At 44.9% G+C, this 19,337-nt stretch overlaps 1 protein-coding gene across 1 annotated transcript in view; it reads right to left on the reverse strand.

The window, feature by feature from the left end:
- Nucleotides 1–11,460, reverse strand: part of grm3 (glutamate receptor, metabotropic 3) — a 108,845-nt gene extending 97,385 nt beyond the window's left edge. The window contains exon 1 of the mRNA XM_072435918.1: nucleotides 11,327–11,460. The gene's annotated coding sequence lies outside the window, so the exon portion shown is untranslated. The remainder of the gene's footprint in view (nucleotides 1–11,326) is intronic.
- Nucleotides 11,461–19,337: the final 7,877 nt, after the last annotated feature.

Below are 19,337 nucleotides of genomic sequence, written 5' to 3' on the forward strand. Positions count from 1 at the left end.
CCTTAATTGTGATTGTAGTTCCTTTTTTAAAACATGCAAGTGCGTGCTACATAAAGCTTAATTGTGGCTGTAAAATATGTGTGCGTCCTAAGATACTTTCACGCTTCAATTTCCACTCTCCACCCCAATTGTATTATAACATGTACTACAGTATGAGGCGTTTGGGGGGGCAGGACAGAGCGGGGGTGAAGTCTCCCGAGCCTCAGACCCTCGGGAGGTGAAGCTACAGCGCTCAGGTCATGTTCACATGTCCCATATGTGAAGAACAGCAGCTGAGCCCAGCTTCACTCACCAACATCTGCACCTCTGCAGCATCACGAGCTAGAGCAATGTGCTCAGCCAAGGTAAGGTCCTGTTTACACAAATGAATATCGAGGTATTTTTTTTAATTATCTTGACAAGGCACAAAACGGAAATGTCATAGAATGAGATTGTAGATGTGGCTCAGGTTTGAGAATTACTGCTCCCATCCAGAAGAAGTCAGTTCAGCAGATTTTACATTTTTATATTGTGGATTTATTAAAGGAGACATGAGGGTTAGGATGTCTTTCCTCATTTAAGCACTCAAAGTTGTATTTAGGGGGATTCATGAGTCATCTTTTTTCTTCTGTTTCCCCCCGGCCCACTGTTCTAGTCTTACTTCATTCTCTGCTTTTTTCGCTTCCTTATTCAAGATCTATGTGCATCGCGTAACCATTTTGTCGTGAATCTCTTTGTTGTGATGACGTTAAATTGTGTTAAGTTAAGTTCTGTATTTTCCATTATGAATGCAGGTACAGCACAGATCAGCTGCGTGGTTAGTCCTGAGCTGCTGTACTCAGCTCTCAGTCACTGTGGTTCAACCTGACCAGGATGTTCTGGACGTAAGGAAAATCAGAACCAATGCAGACGCAGGGAGAACACGCAAACTCCATAAAATAATGTGTTGGAGCGGTGTTGGAGCAGTGTCGGTCTTGGGATGGTGTTGGAGCGGTGTTGGAGCAGTGTTGGGGCTGTGTTGGAGCTGTGTTGGAGCGGTGTTGGAGCGGTGTTGGGGCTGTGTTGGAGCTGTGTTGGAGCGGTGTTGGAGCGGTGTTGGAGCGGTGTTGGAGCAGTGTTGGGGCTGTGTTGGAGCAGTGTTGGAGCGGTGTTGGGGCTGTGTTGGAGCGGTGTTGGAGCGGTGTTGGAGCGGTGTTGGAGCAGTGTTGGGGCTGTGTTGGAGCAGTGTTGGAGCGGTGTTGGGGCTGTGTTGGAGCGGTGTTGGAGCTGTGTTGGAGCGGTGTTGGAGCTGTGTTGGAGCGGTGTTGGAGTGGTGTTGGGGCTGTGTTGGAGCGGTGTTGGAGCGGTGTTCGAGCAGTATTGGAGCGGTGTTGGAGCGGTGTTGGAGCCGTGTTGGAGCGGTGTTGGAGCGGTGTTGGAGCGGTGTTGGGGCTGTGTTGGAGCGGTGTTGGAGCGGTGTTGGAGCAGTGTTGGAGCGGTGTTGGAGCGGTGTTGGAGCGGTATTGGAGCGGTGTTGGAGCGGTGTTGGGGCTGTGTTGGAGCTGTGTTGGAGCGGTGTTGGGGCTGTGTTGGAGCTGTGTTGGAGCGGTGTTGGAGCGGTGTTGGGGCTGTGTTGGAGCTGTGTTGGAGCGGTGTTGGAGCGGTGTTGGGGCTGTGTTGGAGCGGTGTTGGAGCGGTGTTGGAGCAGTGTTGGAGCGGTGTTGGAGCGGTGTTGGGGCTGTGTTGGAGCTGTGTTGGAGCGGTGTTGGAGCGGTGTTGGGGCTGTGTTGGGGCTGTGTTGGAGCGGTGTTGGAGCGGTGTTGGAGCAGTGTTGGAGCGGTGTTGGAGCGGTGTTGCGGCAGTGTTGCAGCGGTGTTGGAGCGGTGTTCGAGCGGTGTCGGTCTTGGGATGGTGTTGGAGCGGTGTTGCGGCAGTGTTGCAGTGGTGTTGGAGCGGTGTTGGAGCGGTGTTGGAGTGGTGTTGGAGCAGTGTTGGAGCAGTGTTGGAGCGGTGTTGGAGCGGTGTTGGAGCGGTGTTGGGGCTGTGTTGGAGCGGTGTTGGAGCGGTGTTGGGGCGGTGTTGGAGCGGTGTTCGAGCAGTGTTGGAGCGGTGTTGGGGCTGTGTTGGAGCTGTGTTGGAGCGGTGTTGGGGCTGTGTTGGAGCTGTGTTGGAGCGGTGTTGGGGCTGTGTTGGAGCTGTGTTGGAGCTGTGTTGGAGCGGTGTTGGGGCTGTGTTGGAGCGGTGTTGGAGCGGTGTTGGGGCGGTGTTGGAGCGGTGTTGGAGCGGTGTTGGAGCGGTGTTGGGGCTGTGTTGGAGCGGTGTTGGAGCGGTGTTGGAGCAGTGTTGGAGCGGTGTTGGAGCGGTGTTGGAGCGGTATTGGAGCGGTGTTGGAGCTGTGTTGGAGCTGTGTTGGAGCGGTGTTGGGGCTGTGTTGGAGCTGTGTTGGAGCGGTGTTGGGGCTGTGTTGGAGCTGTGTTGGAGCTGTGTTGGAGCGGTGTTGGGGCTGTGTTGGAGCTGTGTTGGAGCGGTGTTGGGGCTGTGTTGGAGCTGTGTTGGAGCGGTGTTGGAGCGGTGTTGGGGCTGTGTTGGAGCTGTGTTGGAGCGGTGTTGGAGCGATGTTGGAGTGGTGTTGGAGCGGTGTTGCAATAATGTTGCAGCGTAGTAAGTGATGTGTTGGAGCGGTGTTGGGGCTGTGTTCGAGCGATGTTAGGGCGGTGTTGGAGCAGTGTTGGAGCTGTGTTGGAGCGGTGTTGGAGCGATGTTTGAGCAATGTTGGAGTGGTGTTGGGGCTGTGTTAGAGTGGTGTTGGAGGGGTGTTGGAGTGGTGTTGGAGGGGTGTTGGAGTGGTGTTGGAGGGGTGTTGGAGTGGTGTTGGAGGGGTGTTGGAGTGGTGTTGGAGGGGTGTTGCAGCAGTTTTGGAGCAGTACGTAAGTTATAGTTTATCACTAAAAGGTTAAAGTGCTTTAAATTTGACAAAATCAAACCTTTAAAGGCTCTATCTAACTCCCATACACCTGAAATCTTCAAATCACAGAGGCTATTGCTACAATGCTAATGATGATCCGTGCACCTTAACCCACAGCGTCGCACTCGTGTGGGCAGATTTCAACAAATGTGGATACGCAACTCAAGGCCGGCACGGTGCATTACAGTCGGTGCATTCACTGTCGACGTTCTGCAGACAACATTAACAGCTTTAGAGAGAAAGACGCATGGAACAAGGACACCTGACACCCACGCTCTCCTCTGCCTCCCACACCGTCCTCCTCCTTTGCACGGCCACAACCAAGAAGTGAGACTTAATAATGGCAAAAAGAAGAAATGTCTGAACATGACGGGGTTTCACAATTTCACAATTAGACCAACTTTATTGATCCACGAGAGAAAAACTTAGCATTAGCTCATGAATTAGCTCAGACATAAAACGCACATAACAAAATATAATAACAGAGCTGGCTATTTTTCTACTTTTAAACCCTAAAAAAATATGTTTGAATTATTTTCATTTTGAATTTCAAAGGTTGAATTTTGCAGTATAGATTTTCAATGGGTTTTCTCAGTTCCAAAATATACAAAAACATATTATTCTAATATTATAATTCAACAGTTTAAATTCAAAGTGTAAAAATTGCAGTGAGAAAGATGAGGGGAGTCAGTCTGCAGACATGCCTCATGCGAGAGGGCCCAGCCCCGCAGCTCAGGAGGGGCCTCATGTGAGAGGGCCCAGCCCCGCAGCTCAGGAGGGGCCTCATGTGAAAGCGCCCAGCCCCGCAGTCAGGAGGGGCCTCATGTGAGAGGGCCCAGCCCCGCAGCTCAGGAGGGGCCTCATGTGAAAGGGCCCAGCCCCGCAGTCAGGAGGGGCCTCATGTGAAAGGGCCCAGCCCCGCAGTCAGGAGGGGCCTCATGTGAGAGGGCCCAGCCCCGCAGCTCAGGAGGGGCCTCATGTGAAAGGGCCCAGCCCCGCAGTCAGGAGGGGCCTCATCTGAGAGGGCCCAGCCCCGCTGCTCAGGAGGGGCCTCATCTGAGAGGGCCCAGCCCCGCTGCTCAGGAGGGGCCTCATGTGAAAGGGCCCAGCCCCGCAGTCAGGAGGGGCCTCATGTGAGAGGGCCCAGCCCCGCAGCTCAGGAGGGGCCTCATGTGAAAGGGCCCAGCCCCGCAGTCAGGAGGGGCCTCATCTGAGAGGGCCCAGCCCCGCTGCTCAGGAGGGGCCTCATCTGAGAGGGCCCAGCCCCGCTGCTCAGGAGGGGCCTCATGTGAGAGGGCCCAGCCCTCTCACATGAGGCCCCTCCTGAGCATTATTTTCTTTTATTTTGTATGTACAATTCCAAACCCATTAGCTAACCTCATCCATAACAGACTTGTGACACACAGGGACAAACTATATCTATGTGCAGCATTTAAATGTCTTATGCCTATGAAAACATGTTGTGCTAATGGCTCTAAGCAGAGCAGAGACAACATCAAGCTTGTTGATTTCGGATTAGTCATGTATTTGAAGTGCTTCATTCTAATATCTCTTTTTGGAGATGAAACTCGCTGTTCGGTGCTGGAGTGGACAGCACATGTCAGGCTGCATGTACAGCCAGCTGCAGCATCATGAGTTTGACTCTTGCTCTTTATTTTAATGTCTTGAATAATCTTTATTAAACAGCGGACTAACAACAGATGATAAAAAGTGTCAGTAAATTGCTTTTACAGGGGTCAACTAGTCAGGATCCTGTGGATAAATGTGGTAGATGTCATGCGAGGGCCCTGCTGGTAAAGGGAGAGTTTTCTTTTGCTGTGGAGCCCACCCTGACGACTGAGGGATTACACACAATGCAACTCCAACACTAGTCCCACTGATTCTGAACAGATTCTGAAACTTCAATTTACAGTGACCTCTGCATTAATAAGCCGGACCACCCAGGCTCAGGGAGATGAGAAAGTCCAGAGAAGATCCGAGAGTCAAAGAGGTGAGAGTATGAAACAGTTAGACATCGACGGCTAAGCTATAAGTTATAAGATGAATATTTTTCTTAATTATTTTAGCCATCATTTATAAAATTGCTTACATAATTTATCGGAAAATCAGATGTATCTTGATATGTATTTATTATGTGCTGTCTAATATTCTGAGTCTTGAAAGCTCAGAAAATTCCTGTTTTTACCTACCCCCTATCCCCGCCCACATCTCTGTATTTAGTTGTGATTATTCGACTAATTAAGACTCAAAGTGACACATGTAGAGTTCTAAAAAGTCATAAAACCACAAATAAAAACATGTTAATGACAATCTGCTGCTTGTAACAGTGAAATGTCACCAAAAAGCGACCAAGAAGTCAATAGACCTCTTTCTGTTATGGAGGAATCAATAATGCGGTTTACAGTGAACAAAATGTAAAATTATGATCTATTTACTAAACAAAGATCTCTGAATGTTTGGATCCCACAAAATCGTTATGATGTCACAGTTATGTCTTTATAAATCGATAGAATCAAATAAAAATGTTTCAGAAGGCACATATTGATTCTTCACTGAGAACCTGGACTGCTAACCACTCTGCCACTGTGGGTGTGCTCTGCAGCTGTCTGGAGAAGGTTTAAACCAGTGGTCCCCAAACTTTTTGACTCGAGGGCCACATTGGGTTCTAAAATTTGGCCGAGGGGCCGGGCCAGGAAAATACGGTGCTTTTGTGTGAACTAATGAATTACTATAAATTACAGGCAAGATTTGACCTGTAACTTGTAACAAAGCAACAAATGCAAGGCTCAATGTACAAATTGTTTTCCAAATGCATTAAATAATGATTAATTATCTACTGTCTTGTACTGTCCACAAGAGTCTTCTACTGTCCACAAGAGTCTTCTACTGTCCACTAGAGTCTTCTACTGTCCACTAGAGTCTTCTACTGTCCACAAGAGTCTTCTACTGTCCACAAGACTCTTCTACTGTCCACAAGAGTCTTCTTCAGTGTCAAACACTTGCGCTTCCTGCTTGATTGGCCCCGGGGGCCGTTTGTGGTGAATTTTATTTTCTGCGCGCCATAGATCTTCTTGTGCGCGCAGTGCACTATGTGCGAGCAGTGCGCAGCTGCGCAGGCGCGCAGCTTAGATGGAACAGTGCCATCTCTTGGGGAAATGTGGGCATTACAGGCGAAAGGTAAAATAAACCAGCAGCCAGCCGCAGTATCGAGTTTGAATCCCGACTCCAACATTTGCTGCATGTCCTCCTTTCTCTCTCATTATTCCCCTTCCTTTCTTTCTCATTCCATCTACTGTCTAATAAAGCCTACGGCAAAAAAAAGAAATCTTTATTTTTTATTTTTTATATAACTTGGACAAGCTTGGCGGGCCGGATTGAAAGGCCCAACGGGCCGGATGTGGCCCGCGGGCCGTAGTTTGGGGACCACTGGTTTAAACTCTGGTGCAAATGTTCATACTGCACAGAAAAACCCAAACGTCACACTGCTGTCAATAACAAAGTGCTGCAGTCACACATTTGCATTCACTACAGACCCCGGGCTTATCTTGTGTTGTTTTCTCTCATTTTTAGTTTTTTACAGCCTTTTTGAATATTAGAAAGTTATTTATATGCTCCCAAAACTTGCAGTGCGACTTTCACATCCGTCTGTGATACATATATTTCCTCCAACAAAACGTAACAAGAAGTTATGAGTTAAAGGAGCACTATGTAACTTTTCTGGTGGTTCCCTACTTGTTTCCATGGAGAGAAAAACTGCTTTATTTTTGTGTTATATATGTGATTGTGTAAATGATAATGTAATATTTTCCTTGAACCCAGCTCATGGTAAGAATTTGTATTTTTTTAAGGCATTTCTGAGCAATACAAACACCTGTTATTGAACAAATGAACAATATAAAGTTTAATGCTACACTGAGGAACCATCCAAGTACATAATAACAACTCCATGGATACAAGAAAATGTCTCCACTGTGCGCACTGTCTGAAGTGAACCGTATGGGCCCATTTAAGAGCTCGAAACGTTAGCGCGAGATGATTGGACAAGAGAGAGCACAGGAAACAAAACGGCAAAAAAGCAGAATATAAAGCAAAGAAATAATAAATTCCCACCAAACGCTGACTTGATCTTGAGATAAACTTGTGTATGTTGAAGCGGCAGACTTAGCAAACCAAAGCTAGCATGTTAGCATGAGCTGTTTCCTGTTTATCGACACACAAGACCAAATACATTATATTTCCAGTTCATAATGCATCTATTTACTTATAAAGAATATATTAGTTATGTTTGGGTGATGGCACTTTGCTATTGAAAGAAGCATCTGAAAGCGCTCTGAAGCAAAGCAATAGTGCGCATTTAAAGCTAAAAATAATTCAATGTCGCGGTTAAATGTTGCAGGTTATAATATTTTAAACCTACACTGCAGCTCAAATAATCCAAGAATCCACGCGCTTGAGAACAGCTTTTGCAGATGTCTAAACTCTGGGCTCAGCAGGCTGCCGCATCCCGCACACTTTCACAAACTGATGAAGTTATGATTATGATTATTATTATGATCATTATCCTGGGACCCCCCCTGCGCTCTGCTCTGCTCTCCTGTCAGCACGCAACTACCAGGCACTTCAGAGCAAACGTGCCCCGAGGATAAAGAAAGCTGAAGGGTGAATCCAACTTGGAACAATCCCAAATTCTGTGATTGTTGTTTAATGTCTTTAGTGGAGAATGAAATGTCCTTATGTCCTCGACCTCAGCAAACCTGGTCTGAGCTGCAGGGCATTTCAGTCTTCTCTCAACTGGCAATGTCGTTGGATGTGTTTAGGAGGGGAAATTTGAACGGAAATCTTAAAATCTCAAATTTTTCAAATACAAAAAAAATGTCAGATCAATTTCTCATTTCTACATGGGTTGAATAGAGTTTTACAAATTGAAAGACTATGTATCTTGGTCAGGAGTGCTAGATGTTTAGCTTTCAGTGCTTCTTAAAACTCTACACTCTAGTATCACGAAAGAAAATGCCTAGCTATTATTTTTCTATTTTTCAAAGGATAAAACATAAATCACAAAAAATATAAAGGGAGATAAATATAAAATAATAATACAACTACGACATCAACTACAATTTTACATGTTAATAAAAAATTGGTCCAGTCGTTCAAATTTGTCAATTTCCAAACTATGTTCAAATGTTGTTGTTTTTTTGTGTGACAATGTCTAGCTTTTCGAGTACCTCCAGATTGAAATGCCCTAAATCAGGTCCAAACAAAGCCTAAAGCAGGTCTGAAATTGGACTAAACTATGACTAGTTCTAGATTGAAGCCAAAAGAGGTGAAAATGTGAATACAATTAAACTGAGTCTAGAATAGGATCTCACGGAGCTCGCACCCCTGTTTGAGAATCGCTGTTATTAATGTTATTTGAGTCAATATAAGGCATTTGTGACTAGTTTTACACTTACACTACACTCAATTATATGGGAGTAACATGACAGAATTGTGCAAATCATATCAACATTTAAACATTGTTTTTCAAAAAATCTAGACGAGGCGTCAACTGAGCCCCCAAAACAGTGTCAAATTTAGAAGCTAGAAGTTTACTCAGTTACAAGTACAGCTACCACAATAGTACAAGTAAAAGTGCTAAGTATCACATCAAAATATGCAATATTAGTAGAGTTTTAAATAAGTAGGCTACTACCGTTTAAATTATACTAATAACATTTACAAGTAAAAGCATGTTTTTACTTCTGTAAAATCTGCTCAAAAAAGTACAATTGCCCCAAAACGTAACTTTAAATCACTAGTGTTGTTGCAATACTTACATTTCAAACCATATTTTGATACTCTGAAAACTCTTCATTAAACTTCAATTAGGTGATTTTTTGAGTATCGCTATTTGTTAAAGTGAGTATCTAGTTTCAATACTAGTTATAGTATCGATTAGTATCTGGATTTCAATGCCTTTGACAACCCTTAAAGGCACAGTATTTAACGATTCCATGGAAACAGAGACTTAAAACCATACTTAGGAACATTCTCTGCAGATTTGTAAACCATAATGTGGAGTATTATAGCTAAAAGACCAACATTTCCATGGAAACAACAAAACGTACGGGCCAGGTTTGTGCAGATGCAAGCCCGCTCACAGTAACAACACATATATACATTTATAGTGCAATAAAATATACAAAATGAATACACAAAACAATGCTTATGTTTATTTGTACGTCTATTCTGAAACCTAAAGTGATCAAACAAACGCTTCTGTATTATGTTCCTCTGTATGATGAAGAATAATGTGTATCTGAAGTTGTTACGCAATAGTGTTTATTATAACGGCTCCAGCACCTGCTCCGAACAGCTCCGGGCGCGCCTCCTCCACGCCGCACATATCATGTCGCGTCAACTTTTTAAACAAGCTAAGCCCGTATTTGGTGACACATTTTTATCGAATGTAATCATCTTTTAATGCGCAAGCTGCCGTTTGGGGTCTGAAAGTCTCGACTGCGTATCCTCATGGTGCAAGGTGTGGAGAGGAAGAGGAAGAAGACTTTTGGAGACGTTTACCAGAAGATAAACACCTTTTGTAAATGTTGAAAAATGTGCAGTGCAGATCCAGATGTGACTGGATAAAAACGGAAAGATAATAAGGATAATAAAGCTGCTAAACTGTAACGATATTTGACTTAAAGGTGGAACAGGGTGAGGCACACAACGACTAAAAACTGATTTTAAACAGGATTAAAACCACATCCACAGAGACTAACAAAGTGTGACTAAGCCTGGGATTGAACCTGGTCCAAACACGTTCTGACCCAGGTCTAAAGCGGGACTAAAACAGAGCCGTACAAGGAATAAAACCAGGTCTAAATGAAGATTAACCAAGTGGGACTTAAAACAAGACTAAACCTGGTCTGAGGACGGTCCAAGCCAGGTCTAAACTAGGACAAATACAGATGAAGACCTGAAAACCAGGACTAAACCGTGTCCAAACCAGGACGTCTGATGAAGGGCAGCATCAGGTCAATGTGGTGAGAACTAAATAAATATATCTTTGGAGCTAATCGAGTTGTGCGAATCATGTCTTCTCGATATTGTGACTATGTTTCCGTGATCTTCAGGACGGACATGCGTGTCTCGCTCCACTTTCTTCAAACCAGGACTAAACGATGGCATTTTCTACTGACATCTGACCTCCTCTTTCACACCAAACTGCAAAATAATTCAAAACTAAACCAGATCCACGACAAGACTAAACTAGATCTGTGCCAGGTCTGAACCAAGAGGAACCAAGAGAGGCAAAACACAAGACTGGAGACGTTTGGGAACCATGTCCGAACCAGGACCGCTGCAAAATACATAATCATTTAAAGTAAAACCAGATTCTAAACCAGAACTTTAACCGGCACTGCACCTGGAAACTAAACCAGGTCTAAACCAGGAGTAAACCAGATCTATGCCAGGTCTAAATCAAGAATACAGGTGACGCTAAACCCAGGTCTAAACCAAGACTTAAGACGTCCTGGAACCAACTCTAAACCAGGACTGCACCAAAGTATACAACAATAAAACCAGATGTTAAACCAGATTTAAGCATTACTGCACCTGGAAATCTGGATTGAACTAGGTCTAAACCAGGACTAAACCAGATCTATGTCAGGTATAAACCAAGACAAATCAGGTTAAGATAAATCAGGATTAAATCAGGTCTAAAGAAGTTTAAAAGTTGTACCTTAAATAAATACAAAATGATATTGACCGAAAAAACAAAGGGATTAACTATGAATTCACCTATAAACCAGGATTAAACCATGGTTTTCTCTAATAAAATCCAAACCAATTGAACCAGGACTAAAGCTTTAGTCTAAAACTCTTCTGGACTTTCTGTCGGAGCTCATCATGCGGCATTGCCCACATCTCTCTGTGTGGTTCTCAGACTCCTCATCATCCACCTGTGGACCCGTCTCCTCTCCTCTGCTCTCCCCGCCTGAAGCCGCTGCGCCCGGGGCCAAAACCTCCAGAAAACCCGGTCCCTGCACAGCGCCCGACCTCAGATAAACTTCTCTCCGTCCGCTGCGTAAAAAATGCGCAACTGCGGAACGTCTTTGTTTCACCTTCTCGTCAATCTTCCTCATCTGCGGCACAGCGCAACCAACGGGATTCTTTGCTTTTTTTGGTTATTATTTAGACTTTAACACATGCGTACAAGCCGGACAAAAACACGTTTATCTGCGGCAACGTGCGTCCCCAAACACGGCAAAGTTCAAAGGAATTCTGGTGCTTCTGCTCCTGCGCGCCGCGGAACGGTCCCCGACTGTCAATGTTGTCTTTTCTCCCTTGTCTTTTTTTTTTTTTTTGTTCTTTCTCTCAAACACCGCAACACGCACAACTCATGTTCGCTCGTCTTACCTTGACGCGCGGGACGACTTGACTTGAGGGGGAATTTAAAGAAAAGAAAGAAGAAAGTCTGGAGACGCAGGAAGTTTGTCCCAGTCACAGTCTACTCCCGTTTCCCCTGCGCGGAGTGACGGACTGACACACGGACTGACACACGGACTAACGGGAGAAGCACGGGCGCCACTGCTGCTGCTGCTGCTGCTGCTGCTCCGCGACGCAAGAGAGAGAGAGAGAGAGAGGCGTGCGTGTGTGGAGGGGAGAGAGAGAGAGAGGGAGAGAGGGAAACAACAGACGCGGAAAGCCGTGCCAAAGGATGCTACAGTCTCCTAGCAACAACAATCGATGCGGGGAGAAGAGGAGGAGACGTTTTTATTGGGTGAAGAAGAGACAAACTTGGCGATTCAGTTCTCGTTCTTGCGCGTGTTGATCGAGGCTGGTCCACGCCGCACGCGGGAGCCCCGGCCGTGTTGGTAAAGTGTTCAGCGCGCTCAGAGCACCCGACATCCAACAGGCAGCAGCATCACCAGCCCCAGCATCAGCACCAGAAGCAGCGGCAGCATCAGCACCAGAAGCAGCGGCAGCATCAGCACCAGAAGCAGCGGCAGCATCAGCACCAGAAGCAGCGGCAGCATCAGCACCAGAAGCAGCGGCAGCATTAGCACCAGAAGCAGCGGCAGCATCAGCACCAGAAGCAGCGGCAGCATCAGCACCAGAAGCAGCGGCAGCATTAGCACCAGAAGCAGCGGCAGCATCAGCACCAGAAGCAGCGGCAGCATCAGCACCAGAAGCAGCGGCAGCATCAGCACCAGAAGCAGCGGCAGCATCAGCACCAGAAGCAGCGGCAGCATTAGCACCAGAAGCAGCGGCAGCATCAGCACCAGAAGCAGCGGCAGCATCAGCACCAGAAGCAGCGGCAGCATCAGCACCAGAAGCAGCGGCAGCATTAGCACCAGAAGCAGCGGCAGCATCAGCACCAGAAGCAGCGGCAGCATCAGCACCAGAAGCAGCGGCAGCATCAGCACCAGAAGCAGCGGCAGCAGGAGCCTCCTTTGGCCGCACAGCGCGCACTGCACTGGGCTACAAGAGCAGGAGAACGTGCGGCTGCTTCATTCCTCTTTCATGTGGAGATCACAGGCTGATCTCACTCTCCTTTTGACACTGACAGTGAAGAAAGTAAAGGTTATGTGCTTTAAAAACATGCAGGTGAAGAAGGTCTGTTTCCAAGCACTCTATAGAGCTAAGCTTATTCATTTCGATTTTTAAAAATGTTTTGTTTTATTTATGATTTTTTTTTTTTTTGGATGAAACACAAAGCCACACACCTAGACTCATGCAAAGAAACTTCCCCCTGCTCTGCCATGACCTCGTCCCCCACACTCTCTCCTCAGCCTCCTCTCACATCCTTCCACATTTTCAGAATTTACTGGCTACAAGTCACTGTACTAAAGTTTGTACTAAAAAGGCACCTATCGTCCAGCTAACGCATGGTCACCGGGTCACCTGGTAACCAGCCCTGCATGAAGTCCAACATTTTCCTCAAAATCAGAGAGACCAAAAGGCAGTGGTTCTCAACCTGGAAGTTGGGACTCAAACATAAAGATTCTTTGTAAAGAGATAAAACTTTTGTGTGAATTTTCTTTTTTTGTTTTGGCCTGTAGGTTTTATTCATCAGGACAGTGCAGCATGAAATGGGGATAAGACATATTCTGCATTGCAGCCTACACCACACGGCACACATTTCTAAACATCTTTTTCTTAAACACATTTTTAAACAAATTGTAATTCAAGGTTTATTTCACGGAGAGTTTTCAACATACAGGGAAAGCTTGCATTTTTTATGAACCTCCAGCCATACTATCTTTGTACATTTTAGAATATGATTTTGTTCCTTATTCTCTTTGTTATGCTTTTTTTTGGTGGGCAGAACATTTCTATAAATGTTGGGTAGGGTTATTTTTTTTCTTTGCTTGGACAGGAATAGGTGAGTGTGATATGGGGGATGAGAGAGAAGAGAGGTCATGCAGGACATAGTCAGAGTCAGCGGCCGACTTTTTTGCTGAAATGTTACTTCTCCATGGAGACAAGCGGGTGAAGTTACCAGACCAAGCGTGGCCAGCCTCAGAGCAGAGACAAAGCTCAGATCCACCGTCCCCTCATCCCTACGCTGGATACTCGGGACCCCCTGACTGAACCCCCTCCTTTGGTTGTGGTACGCACACATTTCACAGTTTGGCTGATAAAATAACTCTGACATACAGCATAAGTTAGATCTAGAACAATCCTATCTACTGTCTCCATCTGTTAATGACTAATTTGCATATTCCATTATTCATATTTATCAGTCTAATAGTTTGAGTCATAAATCTTCATAAATCACAGTTGGTAAAGTATTCATTTATTTTGCAGAAATGTATTTTCTCACAAACTTTCAGATTGACTAACTATGAATTATTGTTAAAATCATTATTTAGATTCGATTTGAGAATTGCCTCAGCTTTGAGGCTGGTGCCCCACATGACACTCTCCTGTGCTGTGTGGCACGTTTGATCAACTTTGAATCTCACCCTCTGTTCTAAGTGGGAGAACATGAATAACACCACAGAGTTTGGACTAGTAGTAATACCACTCGTCCCTGCGGAGATGATTAGAACAGTGCAAAAATACAAAAGTGTGTCAGGAGGGAGTGAGGTCTGTGCTGTGTGCTTAAGGGACTGTCAAAAAGTTCACCGATGTCCGGGCTCTATAATGCATCATTACAACACAATTCTCCACGCTGTACAAATGATGACGCTCCCTGGGGCTGACGCACACATGTAGCCGGGTGAATGTTCGTCCAGAAAATACTACACGACCTATTTTCAGAGAAGAACACAGACCTGCCGTTGAACCTAGTGTAAAAGACAGTTTGATGACAGGAAAGACCCCTAGTGTGCATGTGTTTAGATTAGGCCCTACATTGAATCTGTTTGTGCTTTTTATTTCTGGACTTTACTCTCTTCAGATCAAAGCGAGTGAAGCAAGCTGGAGCGAGGTGAGTGTCGTACTGTCAGATAACCCGTTTATGCTGACTCGGTTCAGTCAACATTTGAGTTCATGCTGTTGCTTTACCCTTTAGCGTGAACTCTCCGCCTCATAGAGCAATAACTGACTTAAACTGCACTCTCAGCTGCTGTTTAAGATGAAGGACTTGTCTGTGCTTTACATGTGTTCAGATGAAGTAGTTTACATGCGTCAGGTGACAAGCTCAGCGGGCGCTACACTGCTGCTCATCACGACGCTGAATCCAAAATAAGTTTAAATTCCATATGAATTCAAAATGGAACCACTAGTCCTCTTCTCAATGAACAAATTCATACAATACTGATGCTTGTTAATTCATTTTAAGGTCAACCCTCTAATGTCACATGACGATTCACCTGATTATGATATATCTGTTCTTTGAAATATGTATTAACCATAAAACAGTTGTCTTTGTCCTGTAGGAGAAGGATGTGGGGGTCACCAACACTGCTCCCGGTTCAAAAAGGCTTACAGACAGAGGCTTTACTAAATAATCGCCGGCTTTGTTCTCTCCCTCACCAAACGTGTACCTTCAAACCCTCTACTGTACGTCCTCCAGAACATCCAGACGTCTCCACTGCCTGGTCCTGTCCCTCGCACTCTGTCCTCGTCGTGTACTCTTGTCCTGGTGGTGTAAGTGTGCTCCTCTTCGCTCAGTCCTCCCTGATAGTGGCTAAAGGTGCATTATGTAACTTTTCTGTGGGGTTCACCCGTCTGCTTGTTTCCAGGGGTTAAGAAAAGGATGTTACTACAAATAATTGCGTTAATGTGAATTTTTTGAGGTAATTGTATTTTTTGTTGTATAGTTTTAAACATACAAACCTCTGATTATTGCGTGAAACAACTTAAGTCAGCATAAACAATTTCATTTTTTAAGTTTTGTGTGAAATATTAATCCTAAATGCTTCTAAAAGTGGTAACTAGTACGGTATTTTTGTTTGTAATGTGTACTTTTACTTGTATTTGCGTACAGTTTCAGCCACTGTATTTTTACTTGAATGCAAATTTGTAGTACTCTTTCCACCACTGCATGATTCCACAGTATGGCTTTAAAGTGCTCAGCTTAGACTGCTCATGGTTCTAAAAGTAGTTAAAGGTTTTGCGGTTTGAATGCTCGTAAAAAAGTTCCCACAATCACCTCCGATTCTGCATCAGAGCCTTAAACTGCAAACGGAGACACAACCAAGAGATTGTCCTTCTCAGGTCTTTGTTCATTTATTCATTGACCTTTCTTTAAGCAGGAAAGTCCCACTGAGGTTTAGCATCTATTTTTTTCTCGATCTCCTGGCCCTAGAGGGGAGGAGCCTATTGTGCATGTTTTAGTTGTGGAGGAAATCTACGCAGACACAGGGAGAACACATCTTAACTTAACTGAACAGAGACTTAATTCATAATGAATAATTACTAGTCACTAATTAAACAAGGGTTTATGAGTGAGGGTATAAATTATCTCTCCTCGTTAGCTGCAGCTCGTCGTCCCTAAGACAAAACATGAGCTTCAGACTGTACAAACTCTCCTCGGCTATAAAAGCCCCACCACCCATCCCCCCTCGCCTTTCACCTGGTATCTCCCATAGCTAGGATGCACTGGGTCTCAGCGTTGCCGGGACTTATTGTCACATTAAAAATCAAACCAACCCGGGGCCCTATGTAAAAAGAGCCCCCACTAGTGCTATTTCTGTAGTCACATCATCACACAGATGGAAAAACAAAATGCGAGTCAGGCCCAATCTGAGAAATGTGATTCATATTCCCTGTGAAAAGATAAAGCCCAGTCCCACTGAAACTAGTCTGAAACTTGCTGTGCTAAATGTTAAATCCTTATGTAACAAATCTCTCTTAATTAATAATGTTATTTCTTCTTATAATCTTGATTTTATGTTTTTAACTGAAACATGGCTTGACAAAAACACAGGAAATGTAGTTCTGATAAAATCTGCTCCACCTAACTTTAAGTTTTAATCTGAAACACGAGAAAACAAAAAAGGGAGTGGAGTCTGTGCTGTCTTTAGAGATGAAATAATTACCCGCAGGTTGTCTTTTGGGTGTTTTCATCATTTGAGTATGTATCCTTTAAAATGGAACTAAAACGGTCTCCATCCATTCTCTTCATTGTTTTATACAAGCCTCCCCAGCACTGCCAAAGTTTTATTGATGATTTTACTGAGATGCAGGGCCGGCCCAAGCCTTCAGGGGCCCCTAAGCGAAAACATTTTTGGGGGCCCCTCACCACGTCATCAGAATCAGTTTTATTGCCATTGTCAGTAAACAATTCACATATGGGAACTTTCTTCAACACAAACAAAGAGCACCAAAACTCCAGGGCATCTGTTTGCCAGTTAGTTTATTCTCAACACTTCACAAGCTCAAATATTGATAACTTAAATCCCACAATGCAACTTGGTATTCCGCTGACATCACCTCTACTCCCTGTACAAATAACACACGTCTCAGATATGTTTTTGGGCGTATTTGTGGGCGTTAAGGGTCTACAGCCACATTAGCACATTTTCAGACCTTTTTTGGGTCTTCTGGTGCATTTTAATGTGGTCCAGCCGGCTAAAGTAAGAGTAAAATGTTGAGGTTGTAATGCTATAAAATTATGATGTGATGAAACTGTGCCAGGAGAAAATGACTAAAGCCAGTTATTAATACATTAGTGTACTTAATTACTCAATACAATATTGGCTATGAAAAATAATTATGGTCAAATTGATTCATTTTAACTGAAAATGTAAAAGTAATAGTTATCCTTACTAATTTATCTTTTACTGCTCCCATAAACCTTTACGTTCCTCTCATTGCACGTTAAGAAGTCAAAGTAAAACAGACATCACGAGTCACGATTGATCTCACACATGGTGATGTGAGAGAGAGGGACGCAAACTCAAACCGCTCATCTCTGACTGAGGCTGCACAGGGGCCCGGGACAGGGGCCCGGGACAGGGGCCCGGGACAGGGGCCCGGGACAGGGGCCCGGGACAGGGGCCCGGGACAGGGCCGCACACTATTCACTCCAAAGTCTCACGTCAGAGGTTCTGGACGAGACGGCGCTCGTCCGGACCGGATCTCGGCCTCTTAGTGACCCGGGGCATAGACGCCCCTCACCGGCCTCACCTGCAGCTAACACTACAGGGCTGGTGTAAATGTTAAGCTTATTATCTTTCATTCAGACATATTATTATGCGCGGTGCAGAGCTCTCGTCGCCTCCAGCCTGAGCGAACTAACGTGACAGAATCGTGTTGTTTCAAACAGCAGCATTAACCGTCTCTTTGTAAGAGAAGTTCAATACCTGGAGAGTGTTGTTGAGTTTGCAGTTTCTTTACATCGTCAAGAAGTTTCTTCTTTCGTTTTTCGGCATCGGGGGGATATATTCCTCTGGACATGAGGACCATGCAGGGACCACGTTGTGTTGTGTTTATGTTTTGCTCTCGTTCTGCTCGCGCACAATGAAGTTGCCCAATCAGCGCAGGTTTGGTGTCTTGGTTGCCAGATTGTCATTACAAATAAATGCGGTTTGTGCGTTATATGTTACCGCTGTGTGCGCTGCCGCATCAGTAGCGCTACTACACTAGTGGCGCACGCTGCTCTTGCACTTCGCATAAGACGGGTTGCCAGATTGGGGGCCCTATTAACGACTCGGGGCCCTACGCGGCTGCTTAGTTCGCTTATAGGCTGGGCCGGCCCTGCTGAGATGCTTTCAGTCGTATGCACAGACAGGTGATTTCAATGTGCATGTTGATAATATTTATGACAGAAACGCTAAAGAGCTTGATGCTGTCCTTGAAACCTTCAGTCTTACTCAGCATGTGAGAGGCCCCACCCACAGCAAAGGACACACTCTAGATCTCATAATTACAAAGGGGGTAAATATTTCAAATGTTAATGTGATCGATGCTGCTCTGTCTGATCATTTCTGTGTCTTCTTTGACCTGTCTGTTTTTCCCAAACCACCGACACATAAGTGATGGCACAGGTGCACTGTTTATGGAAATGATAAACTTTGAAAATGTCTCATGTTCTAATGTAAATGATTTGTTGAACTCTGTTACATCTAGTGTTTTGAATGTTCTGGACACCATCGCCCCTATAAAGGCTGAAATGGTTAAAAATAAGCAGAAGGCGCCGTGGAGAAATGATGATTCGGTCAGGGCACAGAAAAGGGAGTGCCGCAGGGCCGAACGGAAATGGCGCAAGTCAAAGCTCCAGGTTCAAAAAGAGATTTACAAAGAAAAGCTGAACATGTACAACCTAATCTTATGTAGAACTAGGGAAAGATATTTCTCTGAAATTATTGGAAGCTGCAGTAACAACTTGCGTGTCCTGTTTGCCACAGTAAACAGATTAACAAACCCTCCAGCTCAGCTGCCGTTAGAACTCATTTCCACATCCAAGTGTAATGAGTTTGCATTATTCTTTAATGACAAAGTTCAGGGCATTAAAAATGCTATAGATCCCACAATGCAAAAAATTACCCTAAAACCACCTTGACACTTAGAGCTAACTCACTTTGCACCAGTAACTGACAAAACTGTCCATGAGATCATCACCAGTCTGAGTTCATCTACATGCTGCCTCGATGTGTTACCCACCAGATTTCTAAAGTCTGTGCTGAACAGTTTGTTAGCACCATTCACTCACATAGTTAACATGTCGCTTCAATCTGGAACATTCCCAATGTCTTTGAAAACTGCAGTCATAAAGCCTCTCCTAAAGAAGAGCAGTCTTGATGCCGCAGTACTGAGTCATTACCGGCCCATCTCTAATCTGCCATTTTGGGGAAAAGTCCTTGAAAAGGTTGTTTACCAACAGCTCACAGATTTCCACTTAATAAACAACTCATTTGATGTTTTTCAGTCAGGTTTTAGACCTCATCACAGCACTGAGACTGCTCTTGTCAAGGTGACAAATGACATCCGCCTGAACACTGACACGGGCAAAGCTTAATTCTGTTGGATCTGA

The sequence above is a fragment of the Eucyclogobius newberryi genome, unplaced genomic scaffold (genome assembly GCF_026437365.1).
Source record: "Eucyclogobius newberryi isolate DKJ021-1_F unplaced genomic scaffold, fEucNew1.0.hap1 SCAF_7, whole genome shotgun sequence".
NCBI lineage: Eukaryota > Metazoa > Chordata > Actinopteri > Gobiiformes > Gobiidae > Eucyclogobius > Eucyclogobius newberryi.